General features: G+C 31.8%; 1 protein-coding gene across 3 annotated transcripts in view; it reads right to left on the reverse strand.

Annotated features, from left to right (window-relative positions):
* The window catches only part of LOC134718225 (protein kinase C delta type-like), a 69,202-nt gene extending 49,148 nt beyond the window's left edge, over positions 1 to 20,054 (reverse strand). The window contains exons 1-3 of one of the 3 annotated variants that reach the window (XM_063580728.1): positions 19,846 to 20,054; positions 12,744 to 12,799; positions 1,689 to 1,870 (exon numbers count right to left, since the gene is read on the reverse strand). The gene's annotated coding sequence lies outside the window, so the exon portion shown is untranslated. The remainder of the gene's footprint in view (positions 1 to 1,688; positions 1,871 to 12,743; positions 12,800 to 19,845) is intronic. The other 2 variants (XM_063580721.1, XM_063580740.1) reach the window with 2 other exon arrangements.
* Between the last annotated feature and the right edge of the window lie 1,274 nt (positions 20,055 to 21,328).

A 21,328-nucleotide genomic window follows, 5' to 3' on the forward strand; every position in this document is an offset into this window, starting at 1 on the left:
GTGATGAGCATAAGCATCTATGCATGAAATATGAATACCATCTGAAATATTAATTATATTACCCATTACATGCAGAAAGAACATACCTTCAAGAAGCATTAGGAGAGATAAAAAAGTCTTCAGCATATAAATGTAAAATACAGGCTGTGGGTTAAAAATGGACCAAATTATATTGACCTTTGAAGGTTTTTTTCCACAAGCCAAATTCACTGTAAATTTTTTCAACAATGGTAATTATTTTCATTGATTGCTCAGAGCTAAAACTGATTTTACATGATTGACTAAGTATACATGTTGTAGATCGATTGATATGTTAATGCAACTTTCATTCTCACCTTATTATAATTCAAATTTAAACAGCTTTTATTATATATTAAAAGAAATGTTTAACTGTTCATGTATACATGGTATCACAGTTTTGTAACAATGAAACTTTAATAAAGTGGAATATACATTGGAAAAGGAAGTATAACTGTCACATGTGGTGGGTGGTTTTATCAAAGTTCAGTCAGTTAAATAGATTTTGCACATAATTTAAAAAAATGATTTAAAACATTTCCTCTTTTGATCACTAGATACGAGTATAAAAGATAAGAAGCAGACCATGTCCTATATACCTTACATGTATTGTAATTTTTGTCTTTCATCTAAAAATAGTGTTATGAATGGCAAATTTCAACATTAGTTATTTTTTCTTAGAAATAAAAAAAAACATATTTTGCCCAATGAGACAAAATATGGTTGGAAATTACAATGAATCATGATGGGATAAGCAATAGAGTATTTCAAAAAAAAAAAATCCCCTTTTTCAAGTTGCCTCAGATACTATACAATGTATTTTCTCTTTTAAATGTTTCACTGTCACATTGACATATGCCTAACATCCCGTTTTATTTATCTAGAGTTATATTTCATTAACCTACTTCATATTTTCTTCAACACAGAAGTTATTCGTTAGTATAAAGTCTGTCTGACTTTTTGCTGATAACTTCCTTGAAGTAATGGTCATATAATATAATTATATTATGGGTACTCCAATGTAATAATTGGTTTTAAATCATTATTTTTATAAGATATTTCAGATACTTGGATTAACTTTATTAATTGACAAAGCTTAGATTTTAAAATTTCTTCCTCATCTAAAGATTTTGAATAGAGTCATTAAATTTAATTAAGAATTGAAATGGGGGAATGTGTCAAAGAGACAACAACCCGACCACAGAGCAGAAAACAGCTAAAGGCCACCAATGCTTATGGGTCTAAATCACAGCAAGAACATTTTACACCCTTGTAGAATATTCTAGAGAGAAAAGATTTATTCAAGCCAATACTGCTCACCTGGTAACCTTTTGTAATAATTGACTCACATATAAAAACTCAATACGTGAAGGCATTCAGAAAAAACAGCTGTGTAACATTATTGCCTCCAAATTTTCAAAATCCAAACTTGTTCAGTGTAACTCATAATACTTAGACAAATTTGTGGTGAGGACAAGTCTGAATGGTTTAGCATATAAGGCATTTAATCCCCATTGCAACCTTGACATTCAACTTTAATAAACATATCCATAAGTACAGGAACTGTTACAAGCTTAACATGTCACCACTAAAGATAAGGAAACTAATGCACTAACATAGCATATAATAATGACTGCCTCTAAAACTCTTAAATTAAAAATACAGCCTACCTTTGTAGAAAACTAATTAATTTTCAGTTTGATGTTCAGTCACAGTAATCAGAAGAAGCATTGATGAAAATGTCAACACATGGGTTTATATTTTATAATGTTAATTCCATACAATATAGTCTCTGCTTATCATATTTTTCTTATTCCACTTTTTAAAAATATGTTTCTTCTACATTTTTAACCTGAAAATATAAAAAAAATAATATGGTCATACTATTAACAATTTTAAACTAAACCATGACTACATTTTGAGGCATTGTCATACTATTAATCCTAAACTAAACCATGACAACATTTTGGGATATTGTCATACTATTAATTCTTAACTAAACCATGACAACATTTTGAGATACTGTCATACTATTAATTCTAAACTAAATCATGACAACAATTTGGGATATTGTCGTACTATTAATTCTTAACTAAACCATGACAACATTTTGGGATACTGTCATACTATTAATTCTAAACTAAACCATGACATCATTTAGGGATATTGTCATACTATTAATTCTAAACTAAACCATGACATCATTTTGGGATACTGTCATACTATTAATTCTAAACTAAACCATGACAACATTTAGGGATATTGTCATATTTTTAATTCTAACCCATACCATGATAACTTTTTGGCATATTATCAAATCATTAATTCTAAACTAAACCATGACAACATTTTCGGATATTGTCATATTTTTAATTCTAACCCATACCATGATAACTTTTTGGCATATTATCAAATCATTAATTCTAAACTAAACCATGACAACATTTTGGGTTATTGTCATACTAGTAATTCTAAACTAAACCATGACAACATTTTGGGTTATTGTCATACTAGTAATTCTAAACTAAACCATCACAGCATTATGGGATATTGTCACCTGTTCAGAGAGCTAAAATTAGTAAATATTGCTTCCTTCAACAATAAAAAAAAAAAGTTACATGTGCTGATATTTGCTATAAGACTAACTAAAAACTTCCATGCTAAGTGGGCCTAATAAAATCTAAAGTGATTGTCAAACAGAAAGTGACTTCCTGACAGATCGGTAAATTGCTTCCACAGAACAACTCAACAATAGACAATCCTATTACATTGAATACCACATGATACCAGTTCATTAACAAAACATTACATACTCAATGGTTGTAATACTATTCAAGGTATTATTAAACAGGAAGTGGCTTCTAGGATGATCTGGAAATCACTTATGCAGTACATCTCAACATTATACAGTTCAATACTAAATATATTCTTTATCTTATTAATAATACAGAAGTTGAACAATTGATGTGTAATGACAATGTGTTATTCTCCGATTTAGTGTTTTTTATGAATAAACAGGGGGTTCAATTCTCCATGTGACATTGGTGTCATTTCACTTATTAATTTGTTTATCACATATTTGACTTATAATAGTGCAAACTTATGCATTTATAATACAATAAAATGTTATTAGATGTGGACTAAGTACTATAGTATTTCATTAATACCTTTTGTACAAAGAAAATTCTTGTTTTAGGTTTTTGTCTAGTCTTTGTAGTCAGTCTCTTTGGTACTTTAGAAAATAGTTTTATAGGCTAATATAAGGTTCATGCTGAGAAACATAAGCAATAAAGATGATTAAAATTCCATCAGTGTTTCGTTTAGCCCAATACTTATCAATAAGTTTTAGTACTTGTCCCTCTCCACTGTTTATATTAGATGATATAATGAGATAATTATATGATTATCTTCTCTTTATCATAGAACTTAAGTGATAGCTTTTGGCATTCATAAGTACTCTCTGTATGCTTTTCATGTCACTTATTTAAGGCAGGCCTCCAAACATGTTCTGTAATTGTATTGTATAGAAAAGAGGTGGCAGTGAACAAATCTTGTTCAGTGTCACTTATTACAAATACCCCAATAATGCATGGACCCTGGTTCATGACACCAGAGTGAGTGTTCCTTAGTAACAGATTTATTGATTGGTAATTTTAAAAAGCCATTTCAGCACTATTTGCTATTTCAGGGTGGTCAGTTTTTATTGGTGGAGTAAGTCTAAGTACCTGGACAGAACTACTGACCTTTGGCAGGAAATTTGACAATTCTTCTAATTTTTAAGCTTAAAGTCAAATCCACCTCCATGGTCGGGATTTAAACTCACAATCTTGATGGTGTTAGGCTAGTTATACAGAAGTTGGACTACTTTGACCACTCAGCCACTTTTTTATCTACTATTTGGCCAGTTCCAATCTAAACATTCCTTTTGCCCAATACCACCGCGGTGAATTACGACAGTGCTAAACAGCACTGTGCTAAAACGGCCTTGGGAGAACACTGGAGTTACCGGAACCATGTAGTCAATTTCTTAGTGATTCATAAACTTATACATACAATGACATACATGTGTTTTTATTCTGAAACAAGAAAAATGCTTGTTTTTTCTTTTGGCCCCTTATCTCCTAAAAAGATAAGCCAATAACCACCAACATCAATCCCAACACTCTTTTTGTGTTATGGAACTTAAAATGTGACTCAATTGCCTAGAGATGCAGAAACTGATTTTTAAATAATTGCTCCAAAACCAAAAATCTGGTCGTTCAATAAAAGCTGTAATTCAAAAAATTTACTAAATTAAACTTTCAATTCATTTTTCAAGTACATGTATTATACATGTACACACAAAACTGTCACATCAATAATAATGTTTTATTTATAACCAAAATAGATAACCTCAAGTTGTATAAATATGTGCATTATTGTGCATTACTGATAAAAACTGCACTATAATCCTGTGTGACTATATTTATATCAAAAGGTAATACCATTTCTCGGGTACCATTTAAACAGGGAATGAAATGAATAAAACAAAATCAAGAAATAAATCCCACTGTCAGGTAACAATATGAATAGAAGGTGATGTGGGGTATACCAAGATGAGACAGACAACAACCAAATGACAAAACAGAAGGTCAAATGACAAAACAGAAGGTCAAATGACAAAACAGAAGGTCAAATGACAAAACAGAAGGTCAAATGACTCGTAGATGAACAACAAATGAGACACATCATATACATGTATAAAAATTCTAATCGTAGATGAACAACAAATGAGACACATCATATACATGTATAAAAATTCTAATCGTAGATGAACAACAAATGAGACACATCATATACATGTATAAAAATTCTAATCGTAGATGAACAACAAATGAGACACATCATATACATGTATAAAAATTCTAATCGTAGATGAACAACAAATGAGACACATCATATACATGTATAAAAATTCTAATCGTAGATGAACAACAAATGAGACACATCATATACATGTATAAAAATTCTATGGTGATACACAATTCAAATAATCAGCTAGCTAAAACCCGAAAAATCTCTGACCAAAAACTAAGAAGACAAGAAAATTTGTTAAAATTGTTTTGACTTTGCCTTTTGACTAAATGGCTTTTATATAATTATATCAAAAGCCCAGTTCAACCTGTTGGCAGAAATATACAGTTAAATTGAAATTTTATACTCCAATAAAAATTTAAAAAAACTCAAATTTGAAACTGAATATTCAAGTCTTCAACCATTCTTTTCCCATGGCTGTATATTTCTATAATATTATTCAGGAATCAAAATTTGAAATTTCCGGTACACTCATTTATTAATAATACATTAGCAAGCATGACTATGTAGGAGTACTGTTAATTCATTCAATCTCTTTTTAACAACAGAAATAACTAATAAATGAGACCTACCTATCTTTTTTTAATTAGTATTAATTCAAATGTACTCAATACTAAGTATAATCCTCTAATAAATCCAACATGCTTTGCTATTGTACACTGAAACATTTATTCTGTCCTCATCAGTATATAGCTTCCAATTCAGAGCTATATACTGTTAGTTGCAATTTTATATCATCTAATAGTAAATTAGCTATTGGAATAAGATCTCCCATTTACACATTGACACCATTTCACAGTGAATTTCCCACCCAGACCTGCCAAACATTCATAATATTGAGAATTTTGCCATAAGTCGTAATTAAATATAAAGCATATTCAAACAGAACGAAATTAGATAAAGTGAAATGAGTTTTCAGTAAGATCTCCTTTGGGTATGAGTTTATTGCATTTATTTTGTTCCACAATGTCAAGTTTTCTGTTTAATAAATGTCAATTTTAGAATGCCTTTTAAAGATTTCAGTAACAAACAATACTAATACATAAAGAGCAAAATCATTTCTAAAATGTTTCTTTTATAACCTGACTCCTCAATGAATTTATATCCATACATGTACTAATGAAGCTATTCACCAAATATATAAGGGAATCATATCAGCTTATATATTGATAAAAACATCATATTACAGTTAACTAATCATTGTACATCAATAAAATAGCAACAGTACAACTACTAGCCAAAACAAAATGTACAGAATGTATACCAGGTGAGGTGTATCTAATGACAGCTGAGATATATATAGTGTTAACATGTCTGTCTTTCTTTTACAATCATATACCAGGTAGTCCAGACTTGTTATTGTTATGTCTGCATGAAATAGCTGCAGAAAAATTAAAATCATGTTGCAACTCAAACATATTGAAAGAGGAAAACTCAACACAATATATATCAGTTCATGTATTGGCCAGTCAAATAAAAGGACATAAAAATAACCTTTGGAAAAACAGATATTATCGCAAATGACAAATGATATTGACTATCAAAAATTTTACAATGATTCAATTTTCAAACTCTACCATGCATGTGTCAGCTAGTCACCCCCACAGTAACCCATGACAATTTGAGGTGCAAACCAAGGTTACCTCTACCTTGACCACCCATCCAGTGAAACACCAACTCTACCATCATGTGAGCTAGTCACCCCCACAGTAATTAACCCATGACAACTTGAGGTGCAAACCAAGGTTACCTCAACCTTGACCATCCATCCAGTGAAACACCAACTCTACCATGTGTCAGCTAGTCACCCCCACAGTAACCCATGACAATTTGAGGTGCATACCAAGGTTAACTCTACCTTGACCACCCATCCAGTGAAACACCAACTCTACCATCATGTGAGCTAGTCACCCCCACAGTAATTAACCCATGACAACTTGAGGTGCAAACCAAGGTTACCTCAACCTTGACCATCCATCCAGTGAAACACCAACTCTACCATGTGTCAGCTAGTCACCCCCACAGTAACCCATGACAATTTGAGGTGCATACCAAGGTTACCTCTACCTTGACCACCCATCCAGTGAAACACCAACTCTACCATCATGTGAGCTAATTAATCCCCACAGTAACCCATGACAAATTGAGGTGCACACCAAGGTTACCTCAACCTTGACAACCCATCCAGTGAAACACCAACTCTACCATGTGTCAGCTAGTCACCCCCACAGTAACCCATGACAATTTGAGGTGCATACCAAGGTTACCTCTACCTTGATTAGTACCCATCCAGTGTAACACCAACTCTACCATCATAAGAGCTAATCAATCCCCACAGTATCCCATGACAAGGGTTAAGATTCATACCAAGGTCACATTAACCTGGTAAAAAAAATGCAAATAAACCTTAATCTGATGAATAGTCATGACAAATTGAAATTGGTTGTAAACTATAAAAAAAAAAAAAAGGGAATAAATTGAGATAAACAAAATGGACCAGAAAATAATACTCACATAGTCTGCCTTCTTTATCTTTTTTATCTCAAGGTTAAATGTCTGTCCCAATTGATATTTTTTTTTAATTCTATTTACATCTAATATCTCATATCTAACTCTATCAGTCTGATCAACTTTGAGATATTATGAGGCTACTTCATTTTGTTACAAGATGTAACAAAGTATGCAAATTGTTTGTATGTTGACAGATGGGAAGGGGTACAAATTTATGACTTCTTTCCTCAGGAATGCAGTGACTTTTAGATCTATTGAAAATACATCAATTTATAAATAACACATAGCTGAGAGGTTGATAAAGCAGATTGTTGCCTCCAGAAAACAGTGTAAATTTAGGTGAAGTCATGGTTGACAATGTTTTCTTTTTCTTTCAAAGGGTATCAATCTGCTCTATCACCCTCTGCTATGTTTTATTCAATTGAAAAATTGAATTTAATATACATAGATGTCATGTACATAACAATTAAATTAAGAATGGAAATGGGAAATGTATCAAAGAGACAACAACCTAACCAAAGAGCAGAAAACAGCAGAAGGCCACCAATTGGTCTTCAACACAGCTGTAAATCCTTCACCCAGAAGCGTGCTTCAGCTGGCCCCTTACCAAAAATATGTAGTTCAACCATTCATATTAAATAAAACACACAATTAATAAAGAGTTGTGAATCCAGGATTGTGCAAAACACCAAAAAAAATAATATTTCAGGGGCACTTACTACAAATAGGTCAAATTTTCAGGGTGTTTACTCAATACATCTCGTTGTAATATTCCTTTTTGCAATGTTCACTTTTTTCCTAACACTTGTATTGTGCATGATACCCCAAAAAAAAACCAGCAGAAAAGTATATTTCAGAGTCATTAACTTCAAAACAGGTCAACAGATTTTATCCAACTCTTAGGGTAGATATACAACTACCAGTTGTCATTCTGATCATATTTTCAACTTAGATTTCTAACCTAACTGCTATACTTTTCATGATAACAGCAAACATCTGCAAAAATGAAAACAAATCTGAATTTCAAGGACAATACATTGTAACTCCAAAATTGAGTTGTTAGATTTTCTCTAATGATCAGGGTGGATAAATCTACTGATGTTTATTATTTCAGGGTAGATAGATATTGTAACGCTCACCATTTTTTACACTGTTAAGTTTCTTTCTTATTGATAAAGTTTTGGAGATATTAGCCAAAACTTTACTTTGACCTTTTGTTCTATTATAATAGACATGAAAGTTAGGTTAGTTGGTCCACCTGGATAAAAACCACAAACTGTATAGTTAACATCCTAAAGAAAAAGGGGGTCTGGTTGTTCTGATCCTGAAACCCTGGGCTTAAAAACATAAAATCCTGAGGTCCTGAATTTTAAGAAATTTAAATTCAGACATCCCGGAATTAAAAAAAAAATTCCCAGATCCCGAAAGGATCAATCTCAAAATCCCGAGCTTTTAAAAAACTGATTCCAACATCTCTAAAAAGTTTGAGCCTCCTATAGTCTATAGGTGAAGCAGACAAATCTTTGGTTCTAACCATTGAGGAGTTACAGAGAAGATTTTTTTTAAAAGAAAAAACAGATAATGTGGCAATTGCTCACATGGCCCTGGTGAGCTAATAATAATGTGTAACCGTTATGATAACACAATATTTAAAGGACAAAACTAGAAAGTCAGAGCACCTGTTGATATACCCCTAAGAACAGCAGAGCTCCTATGTTTTAAATCTAACTGTGAATCAATATCAATTTCCTCTTTGACAAGAGACAAGACACTAATCCAGTACGAATTAATTATTTGTTTGTGTATAATTGGCAAAGGACAGAAAAAGATAATAGATTTCTGACCAATAATTACCAACAGTAATTATCCTGGCATTTGAACAAATGTCTTGGTATTGTGGTTTTCAGAGGAATCCTGAGTCTCAGATAACCAGAGTTTCTTTGAGACATGATTGGGTGACAGCTTATCAATTAAACCCATATTACAAGACACTTCCATCCATAATGGTCAAATCAACACTACTGAAAAACTAGTCTCCAATTTATAATTATAACACTATCTATGGTTTCGTATTTTTTCTTTAATTCAAAGAAAAATTTTGGTAAATGAAACAATAATTGGATACGTGTTCAGGTGTTTTCTAAAAATCAACATTTCAATAATATGATGTAAAGAAATATTACTGTAGGGTCAGAAAAGGGGGAAAATACATCTTGCAAAAAGGGTTTCTCAATTTGATTCATGTAGGTGTCAACTTTATCAACCTTTTAAGTAGAAGACTTCCATCAGTGACAGATTTTTAGAGGAAACTTGGTGTTAAACCTACTTAACAAGCTGTTTTCTATGTATTATGCAATCACCATTTTTAAGTATCATGAACATTTATAATATCTTTTTTAATTTTATTTTCAAACGAATATAATTCATTTTGTTCATTCATAGCTAAAAGGAGTAAGAAATAAGTACATGCATTTAATATAAAGGAGGTGAGGGAAGTCTTATTGAACAAAATGATTTGACAAATAACTGCTTTGCCAAGCGCAGCTGGATAAGACTGCACAGGTCTGACCCTGAACAGTTAGGGCAAAAATGGACACAATATTTGTTGATACAGGTCTGAGTTAGGATTGTAATTAAATATTTGACACATTACAGGTTTTTGACACAAAATAAATGTACTCAATGAACTTGAAATTAGTTAGATTATATGATTTCAATTAAGGTGGTACCTAACACTACAGGGAGATAACTCTGTAAAGTTAGCTAAACATTGTGATGTAAAAGGAGTATTAAGCTTCTCAATGTTCAAAATTGGTATTTGTCAAACAGCTATATAACCAGTGTAATTTTTCTGACAAAACGGTTGGTTTTGAAATTTTTATATTTTGTTAAAGGGTCAAAGTAAGTACTTTGACAAAATTTTATGAAATTTAAACGAGCCAAATTAATTTTAGTGCAAGTGTTGGGTACCACCTTAATATTCAATTGAAGATTTTTTTCTAGACTGTGCTGTTCCCCAATACTTGGTAAATATGTTTTAAGACTATATACATAGAGTTAGCAAAATAAATTTTGATCACCAATTTTTCTTTGGAAAATGGACAATTTCTTAAATCTTCAGGAAAAAAATTGCAACTTTTAACATTGTTTAACACCAAACAAAGCATTCATTAATATTCATTTATTTATGGTACATCCAAAACATCAGTTTCTATTAGCCTTTTTATTTGAATGAAAAAGTCTATATAGTGACCAGCTATCAATGTCTGAGCTACATCCAATCTATTTGAAATATAATAGAATCATACAGAGTATTAATAATATACAATATAGTTTTAGAGAGAAACAAATCTTAAGTGAGGGTAAGTCTTATTGTACCAAAGTTTAAATGAAAAAGGAAAAAACAACACAGTGCATATCCCTGGCACAAATATCTGATTAGAATTTCAATCGTGAAAATTGACAGTAAAATGAATAGCACCAAACATAAGTATAAGAAAGATGTTTCCTTATTTGACTACATCAAGAAGTTTGAAAATAGTGAAATTAAATCTTCTGTAGTGAATTAGAATGGGCTTAATTTGTAAAGTTCGTTCTTATGTAGTACTGTTACACCATTGTCCCAAGTTAGGGGCGGGTTGAAATCCCGCTTACATGTTTGCAACATTCTGTATGTATGTGCCTGTCCCCTTTTATAGCTGACTTTGCGATATGGGCTTTGCACATTGTTGAAGGCCATATTTAGTGACCAGTAGTTGTTAATTTCTGTGTCATTTGGTCCCTTGTGGAGAGTTGTCTCATTTGCAATCATACCACATCTTCTTTTTTATATTAAATAAAGTATCAACAATAATATGTTTTTTCTAGATTTTAAACAGATTTCTTAAGAAATAAGGTTCTCAACTGGATTAGGCAATTAGACAACCCTGTACATGCTATACATGCTTCCAGATGCTTTAAAATATGTAAACTGCAGACTATCTCATACAGCAAGATCTGAAAAATCATGTGTCTTCAAGATGGATTAAACTTTGTTACTTAAAAATACAGCGTTTTACTTCAGGTTATTTGTATACATATTTTAAACCTAGAAAGGCAGTTTAGAATACTTTATGAGAATTTTTCCAGTTTTACACCCATTTCGTCTTCTCACTGTTCTGAACAAAGAGTATCAACTAGATTATATTACATGTGTATTATGATTTTATAATAATTATTCACTTTGGTTAATGTTTTCCGTGATTTTATAGAAAAAAATCATAGTTTTATAAATAAAAATAAAACCATTAGTTTAACATGTTTAAGGTTCAATAAAAAAAAAACTGCTTTAAAAAAATAACCGTTATTTTTCAAAAGGAAATTTCTTTAAACAGGTAATAAACAGGGATATATATACTTTGATAAATTGAAATGATTAAAGCTTTGAATAAAATATTGTGTGACATTTCATTATTATGAAGGTGGTTTTTTTTGCAGTGACAAGAATTAAAATTATTCATAAGAAAAGTTTTTCAACCAAATATACATGTATGTCTCACACATTCATGACTTGTATCAGTCTATTGTCATGATTTGTGGTTTAAATTTTTTTTGTACCTATACAGGAGGATTTTGTTGCTTTTAATTAATTACTCATCCTGATTTAAATCTTAGTGTCACATATTCTTTTTTTCCATAACTTCTTTTTTTCTAACAAATTTTTATCTCGAAAGTCGTAGAACTAAATAATTACACTGAAAATATAAATAAAGTTTGAAATGTAGATTTCCCAAAAAGTATTCTATAATTTTGATAAAAAAAAATGCATACCCGTAGCCAGGGGAGTTCAGGGGGTTAAACCTCCCCTTGAAAACAAATAAGCACTGTTAAAGTCAATGTTCTGTTTGAATTGTGACTGTTAAAGTGGAGTTTGTGAGTCCAACGAACCCCCCTTTGGAAATTCCTGGCTACGGGCCTGAAATGTCATTGCTCAAGTGAGAAGTTTACATACATGTTATCAAGTAAATCGCACGTTCTTTTTTGTGTCATAAAATACTACCAGTATATATATAAGAAATTGGACTGAAAATTAACAATTAACTGTAAAGGGTCAGGGTCAGCAACCCCACCCCACCCCAGCATTTCTTCCAAAGAAATCAAACTAAATTATTGCATTAACTTTTAAAGATATAATCTGTGCACAAAAATATCAAACTACAAATGCATTCAAAATGAACCAAAATTACATGAAAACTATATTGTACACATGTAAAATGAGTTATTTAAAAATGTTAAAAGTGCATTAGTGCTCATCATCTAGTGCATATTACTTACATACGCTGTTAATTAACTTTATTACAAGCTCTCACATTCACACTTACCATTCATTCAAATCCAAAAATCAGCTAAAATTATGTCTGATAATAAAATGTATTCCCTAGAATTACAATAGTTGTGTTAATACACAATTAATCCTTTCTTTCCTGACAAGTAACCCACAGAGGTATACAATTATATACAGGTAAACTCTGAAAAGATCAATGGATTATATAGTTATCATTATCTTGGTGTCTTTTTAGGGGCCTTCTCAAAAAACATTAATTAACAAAATTATGAGAGTGAAGGGGTCTTCTCAAGAAGTAAACTGCTGACAGTAAAACCTAAAAATATTTTTTTTATCTATTCAATGTTTCATTTTTCAGTTCTAGATACAGAGACACAAGTTTGCTTTCCAAATGATATATAGTGTATCTATAAATAATGTTTCTTATTTCTATGTTACTGTTTCTGTTATTTTTAAAAACATAAAGAATCGAATTCCAGCTTAACCTGATAACAGACAGACACACTTAGGTCATTGATGAAAAAAACATATGTTGAATAAAGATATTTCAGAGCATGTTTTTTATAAAATATTGTAAAAAAATATAATTTGAACTTTCATAACAATTTTTTGTATATCAATGAAGAACAAAAGTAAGCCCAAGTTCTCTAGCCAAAATATGGAAAGTCAAGCCATTTATTGATAAACATTTTGTTAAGGGGCCATCTGAAACTCAACTCCACGCGCAGGATTTTCTTCGCTGGGTTGATTGATTGAAATATTGTTTGCTTAATGTCCAGTGGCAAATATTTCATGCATGTTGAGAAGGAGAACAAGTTCACAATAAATACAAAAGGTAGGTCTTGTAATAATAGGGGCCATCAAGTATGATTTGGACTGCCACAGGAAAATTAGGGTATATCAGATAGGGACAGAAATTTTGCCTTGCAACAGGCCATCTACCGACCCCTTAAAGAGTTGCAAGGGTTCTTTAAATGTAAAGAGTGTGGCACTCTCTTTACATAAGTATTCAGATTTAACATTCTCATTCTGACCACATGTCCACCATGGTGAAGATGATGCTCTTCAGCTGTTATCTGCTCTTAGGTCAAGTTGTGAACTCTTTTCACACATTCCACATTTCCATTCTCAATCTTATGTCAGAAAAGTCAGGAACAAGAAAACTGCCTAAAACTGCCAATGAGACAACTCTCCACAAAAGACACAGAAATTAACTGTAAGTCACTGTACAGCCTTCAAAAATGAGTAAAGCCCATTCCACATAGTCATCAATAAAAGGGCCCAAAATGACAAATGTAAAACAATTGAAAAAAGAAAACTAATGGCCTAATTCATAAGTGATTTTCAGGGGCGGATTTAGGCAAGGGCGTGGCGGGCATGCGCCCCCCCCCTTAAAATTTGCAAAGCATGGGTCGACTTCAACATATTTAATGTATCAGAAGAGACCATTCAATCTTTTTTAACATTCAAAGTATATAAAACGGTCAGTTTAACAGAATCAACGTGATTACTAATCAACTGACCTACACTTTATTAAAGTTCTATAAATGATTTCAAAGGAAGGTGTCAAACGCGGAGCTGCATTTGATGACAAATATAAAAGGTTTTTAGCAGTTAAAGTAAAAACAAATGTTACATTGTATTTGCGGTTTTTATAATCAATTTGTTGGATAATTGAAATTCCAAAACATCCCTTACTCACTTTCACAATTTCATCATGACACGGTCAAGAAAGCAGTTGGCAGGTGAGATTCTTTTATAATATCCGTAATGAAAGATAGAAATACTGTTTCAAGCAAAAGGTTAGTTTATTAATTTGTATCTCTGTGTCTATATTTATTTCTCATTTGCAACCTAAATATTTAGCCGAAATCTGTACCGTATTACTGTATGCTTGGATCCCTAGAAAATAAACATAACTGCGTAAATGCATCTTATTTTGATTTTAGTTGTTTATGGCGAACACAGTTAAGTCTGGCACGACCTCCGAAAATCAAAAAAGTAAAACAGGACTTTGAAAAACATATTGGTCTGGTGAGCAATTGTGATCTGTCTCGTCTCATTTTGCGTCTGTCTGTCCGCCCGTCTATCTGTAGATTGTTGTCAGGTGTGGATTGATATAAAAAAGAAGCCGATGTGGTATGATTGCCAATGAGACAACTATCCACAAAAGACCAAAATGACACAAACATTAACAACTATAGGTCACCGTACGGCCTTCAAGGCTGTTTCAGCTTTAAACTTTAATTCCTCGCTAATTTTAACACACAATAGTTCGAGATATCAACATTGCACCCCTTTAGAAGAATATTTCAATAATTTTACCTTAAAAAACCTCCAAAAATTAAAAATTGTGCCCCCCCTAACTTGAAATCCTGGATCTGCCCCTGATTTTGTATATCTTACCATTAATGGAGCAGAATACATTACAGTAGTGGGATGGTTAAATGTTGATTTAGGATTAAACAAACTTAATAAACTTTTTGAGTTAAAAGGAGGGGGCATAGGGACAAAGTTTATCTTCTAACCTTTGTTTGGTTTTCTACAATCTATCCAAATTTCCATGACCAAGTAAATGGAAACTGATGCAACTTAAAAGAAACCAAAATGGGATAGGCAGAGGAACAGAAAAGGTAACAATAGATGCCTCAGTTGGAGTCTGATTTTCACACAGACATCAAGTATGTGTTTTTCTGCTGAGAAATGCTTTTCAATTGGAAAAACATATACATTGTAGGTCTAGGAAATTTTTATGTTTAACAGGAGTTAAATAATGAAAAAAATACTAATACCTAAAGAGAGGAATAAAATCATCAACCTTAATTATAACACATAAAGTCCTCTTCATGCAGTTATTTCAAATAAAGAAAGACAACTCTGATGAAATAAAATACATTGTTTTCTATATACCGGTATATGTTAGATGAAAATTGCCCCCTATATTTATGCATTCTGTATTATAAGTTTGAACAGATTTCATATATGTTTGAGTCCATAATGGATTTGCTTCCATTAGACCAGAGTTACAAACCATGATGTAACTTTGAGAAGAACAGCAAGAAAAAAGTTGATCTTTAGAGTCTGGTTTAAACAGCCTATTATTTGAACTTGGAATTATTTTTAATTATAGAATTTGAATAATTTCTTGTGCTGGAAATTTTTAACAAATACCATGTTTATTTGGTATTATAAGTTTTGAGCGGTTCATTACACTTTTCATACAATGTATTTTGGTATAGATAGTGTTGTGCGCGGCACAGTACATTCTATATAAAATAAACTATCTTCTTAGTAATATAATAATAATTTAATAAACCGCATTCCTTTGTTATCCAGGAAAATTTCCTAACGGGATGTTATTGAACAATATACAGCAAGTAATACCTAACCAAGAAGGCCTTATAGTTCCTGTAATGTATTTATTTTAAATCCCAAATGTTAAAAAAAATTATAAACTAAAATGTACATGTATTAAAAAAATCATAAATCTTTTGATCAATACCTTTTCAATTTAGTTAACTCCTAAGAAAAATGAGATTAGCAATTAGACAATAACTTTTTCTAATGTACATGTATGCAGTCTCCATATCATATCTTTAAGTTTTTGTTTTGACTTTTTATTAACACATTGTAATACATGTATACTTCACAACTTTGTGATAATGAGTAAAAACATATTTTGAAACTTCTTTCAGGTTGAAAAATAAATATTAAAACATCCAGGAACAAGCTTACCATATTAAGGTCAAGTGACAGTAAATGGGCTATGTCACAGATTTCAGTAAAATTTGGCATACAACTCTGGCTCGATGAACTTCAACTGAAAATCGAAAAATTATGTATTTATCTCAATTATTATTTGAAATATTACTGTTTGAATTCTTACAAAATGGGTGAACATTTGTATAGAAAGCACATAAAATCGTCGAAAACCCTTCTAAAATTTGTCTTAAAATCGCCGAATCTCTAATTCTACTCCATAGATTTTTCTTAAAAAACTAAATGTTGTTGATAGATAAATTCCCGTTATAATGATGCAAAATAAAGATAGGGTCACCGACTTCGTTTTTACGGTATACATCATTCAAAGTTGCGTTCTTTGTGAAAAAATCCAACAAAACGTCGAAATAATCGTAACGTTATCGCGTTGCAGGCCGTATAAACGTTGATTTTTGACCTTTTTCACTACAAACAGGGTATCAAATTGATTATTAGACAAAAAACGAATTCGGTGACCCTATGATTATTTAATATCATTAAAACATAAATTTATGTGTCAACAATATATAGTTTTTTAAGAAAAATCTATGGAGTAGAATTAGAGATTTGGCGATTTTAAGACAAATTTTAGAAGGTTTTTCGCCGATTTTATGTGCTTTCTATACAAATATTCACCCATATTTAAAGAAATCAATCTGCAATTTTTCAGATAATAAAAGAGATAAATGTATTATTTTTTCGATTTTCAGTTGTAGTTCAACGAGCCAAGGTTGTATGCAAATTTTTAGCAAAATCTGCGACATAGCCCATTTACTGTTCCTTGACCTTAATATGCATATAACCGGACAATTTAACATTAGGTGAATGGGAAATGGTTTTGTGCAGGAGAAAAGTATGCAATTAACCGAATTATGCTATTAAGCGGTATGCAATTAAGTGGAATCGACTGTAGTTGAATACAGTGAGGATCTAGAGTTCCACTGACTGACCTAAGGGGGGCCAATGGACAACTCTAGTCATGCTTTAGTGATACCCTACATTTATATAAAAAGCCCCTAGATCCACCTATAGTATATCTACAAGAGAGACTGTTTAGCACAATGTAACTTTTATTTTCATTGATTCTTTAAAAATCAAATCAGACTATAATAATGTGTAGTTGAAGATAAATCACATGTTATACTTTTTATGCCTTTAAAAGAGCATTACATGTAGCTGTCAAGTTCATGATCATGAATCCATAAATCCAAATTACAAAAAGTCCAAAAGAAACAATTCATAATGCATGGATTCGTTATACATGTAATACATTTGCAATTCATGCATATTTCAGATTAAACAGTTAAAATAACACCACCAAAATTCAAACTTGATCTGTGTTTTGTGGTAATAATCAAATATACAGTGGCAGATCCAGAATGGGGGAGGTCTGGGCATTGGAACCCCCCCCCCTTTTTTTTTTACGATCAATGCAGTTGTATGGGACATGTAGTTGGAACCCCCCAACCAACTTTATCGTGGGTCTCATTGGGGTCTAAGCGTGATGCAGGATTGCCAATTTTTTGTAAGCGTGAAACGTGAAAGTCAAATTATTGTGTCGTGAAAACGGGAAATGAGGTCTTGCGGTACCGGGGAAATGACAAAATAATGAGAATTGCTAAGTACATAGTGTAAGCGGGATACGGGAATCTGACAAAACACTAAGCGGGATCCGGGATCGGAACCCCCCAATGAGACCCCCTTTATCCTGGGTGGATCCTGGCTGGATCTGCCCCTGTTATATATTTTTACATTGTTAATGTAGTACAATATATCTATCTGCAAGATTTACAAAAAAAATCCCCTGAATGAGAAATCCAAAACATTATTTACCTGGAATTGTTTAACTCCTTTCTCGGAGGAAAGATTTTAATGAATCACTAAGCAGAAATATTATAATTTAAATGTGACACTTTGTTTTATTCCATTTAAGTAGACTGATTTATTACAACTGTAGACAGCATTTAAAATACAACCAATTTAAGACACTTTTTAAATAATTTTACAATAATTTATTTAAGTTAATAAATCATTGATATTTATTATTTTACCAGTAAACTAGACAAAAATGTACTTGCGGTTTGCATGAATATAGTTTCACAAACACTAAATATAAGTAAACTATAAAGTTAAAGTACAACTCGATATTGTTGTTTTTGAAAGCATTATTGAGTTTTGTCTGAATTTTTAATAAATACAAACTCAGAAACATAAAACTGGCATATAAATACTTAAAATTCTGACATTATTCACACCCATATAAAGGCCATACACAAATAAGGAGATGTGGTATGATTGCCAATGAGACAACTGTCCATCTATGACCTAATTTCAAATGAAGAGGTTGTAAGCAATGATAGGCAACCACCTAAACTTTAAACTTATTTTCACAAAAAGAAAACAGATTGTTTAACCATCATAAGAAACAACTATATTAAATTTCCAGTTAGGGTGCGACATGTTTACAACGGATAGACAGAGGCCAGACATTTGCATACCATATGATATCCCGTCAAAATTTTGACAGGGGTATAAAAATTTACCGAAGTTTTATGCAAATTGGTTGAAGCGGTTTTTGAGGTAATGTCTAAAGTGTTGACCAAAAACAGGCGGAGACGAAATTTCTTTATATTTTTATTTCATATATTTTAACAAATTTGATTTTGTTTAGGAATAATCACATGTTAAACTATATTTTCGAAGGTAGAGAGAAAATGGTGGATAGCAAAAAGCATATTGCACAGCAAAAAGCTTATAGCACGGTTATTTTTAGAATATCTAAAAATTGATATACTTTGTGATGAGACAATATGATATCAATAAAAATCCAACATTATCAAATTACGATTTTGATACAATGGTCGGAAATTAATAATATTATGAATACATGTATAGCCTTTGTATGAGGTCAATACAGGATATATAGACCCTGAGACTACTATAACACATGTGTTATAGTAGTCTCAGATAGACCCAAAGAAGTATATCGAGCTCGGACTTCGTCCTCAGTCAATATACATCTTTCAGGTCAATATATATCCTTGTATCGACCTCATACAAATGCTATATTTGTGTAATATTTTTTTGTCATGTAAACGGGTGTATAAAAACCTTGTCCAAATCCTGTACCCTAGCAAGCACCTGTTCTACTATCAAATACTTACCTTACAGTTTAGATATGCACGTATCAATATCAACTGAGACGTACACAGTGTTTGCAGGGATGAGAATTTCGAAAACACTGTTACACATGTTACATGACAATATTGAAAATGACTCGTTTCATGACAGTCTATGACTGCCTCGAAGTGTCTACAAACAAACAGGTTTTTTTTACAAATCACTTGCATTTATATTCACATGTTTCAATGTATTTTTACCTGACTCTCATTAAAAGCTGGTTTAGTTGTCCTGTAAACTTTTCTTCAACTTGTTATTTAGTTTGATTCTTCTTGCCTCGTTCACCGATAAACCGGAATTCGTGTGATGTCACTTTGTAGGGGGTTTCCCTTCTCAAATTAACTTCTCGATACTCTCACCTGTCTGATGACGTCAAATACGATTGTTACCTGTCCTCTTTGTCAAATTTCTAAAATTAAGTTCAACTCGTGACATTTGTTTTCAGATAGTCCAATTAAAATGCTTGGATTTAAAATGTCCAAATTTCTAAATATACATCATACAAATACCTGGCCATGGGCTTTCTGCTTTATCACTATTATAAACAAAATCCTTGTTATACACTTAATATTCCGACTACCTGCTTAGTTCAAACAGAGACATATAATACAATCTCTAGTTCAAATATCATTTAGTTTTGCCAGATTGTGAAAAAAAAACAATTCAAAAGCACACAATTTTAATGCAATTAAGAAAGTTGCTAATATCATACTGGATAAACCATATGATCTTCAAGTTTGATTGGGATTTTTTTTTTTTTAGGGGGGGGGGGGTAATTTATTCTTATTTCGTTAAACATTATAAAATCATTTCAGTAGGAAATTAATCAAATCGTGTGCCGTTCCTTATTAACTGTAAAGACTCTGTAAAGGGACATTAATACAAGATTGTGATTCCCTGAAAAGAACATTTCAGTGGCGGATGCAGGAATTTTCGAAAGGGGGGGTGCTAGCCCAGGGCAAAGGGGGGGTGCAGGGGGGGTGCAAACATATGTCCCGATTCAAATGCATTGATCGGCCAAAATAAAGGGGGGGTGCGGACCCCCGGAACCCCCCCTCTGGATCCGCCACTGCATTTCTTCTTCTTCTTTTATCGGCTAGCTGTCAGTTGTATTTTAACAGAGACATATTATAATATGTATTACCAAGGATTTGTATAGTTACTAACTTTACAAATCCTTGGTATTACTGTATTTATATATATCTCTGATTTGAATTAAGTTGGGAAAATTATGCCGGTTCTTTAAAAAAAAATCCGCAACAAACTATAAAATTCATGAATGGCCGGTATTTTTATTACAGCGACAACACAACTAAAGGCTAACTTTAAAACAGTCAAATTCAGTTCTGCAGATTTTTTTCTGAATGCGTTGTTTAACACCATCACATTTCATACGAAAAGACATGTAGCGTGGGGGCTTGTATAATAACTACACCATGTTACATAAATCAGATATTTAGATATAATAGACTAAAAGGATATAGGTAAGACTAGAGAGTATTTAGACAATAGGAAATAATAACAGGATTATAAACTACGTCACGAATACATGATGTAATATATACATGTTATTAGTACGTACAAATCCTATCATTAGATTAAACTGAATGACATACACGAAAGAATTAAGAAAATATCAAACATGTCACAGTAATTAAATGAAATCAAACAATAGAAAAATAA

This window comes from Mytilus trossulus, chromosome 1 (genome assembly GCF_036588685.1).
Source record: "Mytilus trossulus isolate FHL-02 chromosome 1, PNRI_Mtr1.1.1.hap1, whole genome shotgun sequence".
In the NCBI taxonomy this organism is placed as follows: Eukaryota; Metazoa; Mollusca; class Bivalvia; order Mytilida; family Mytilidae; genus Mytilus; species Mytilus trossulus.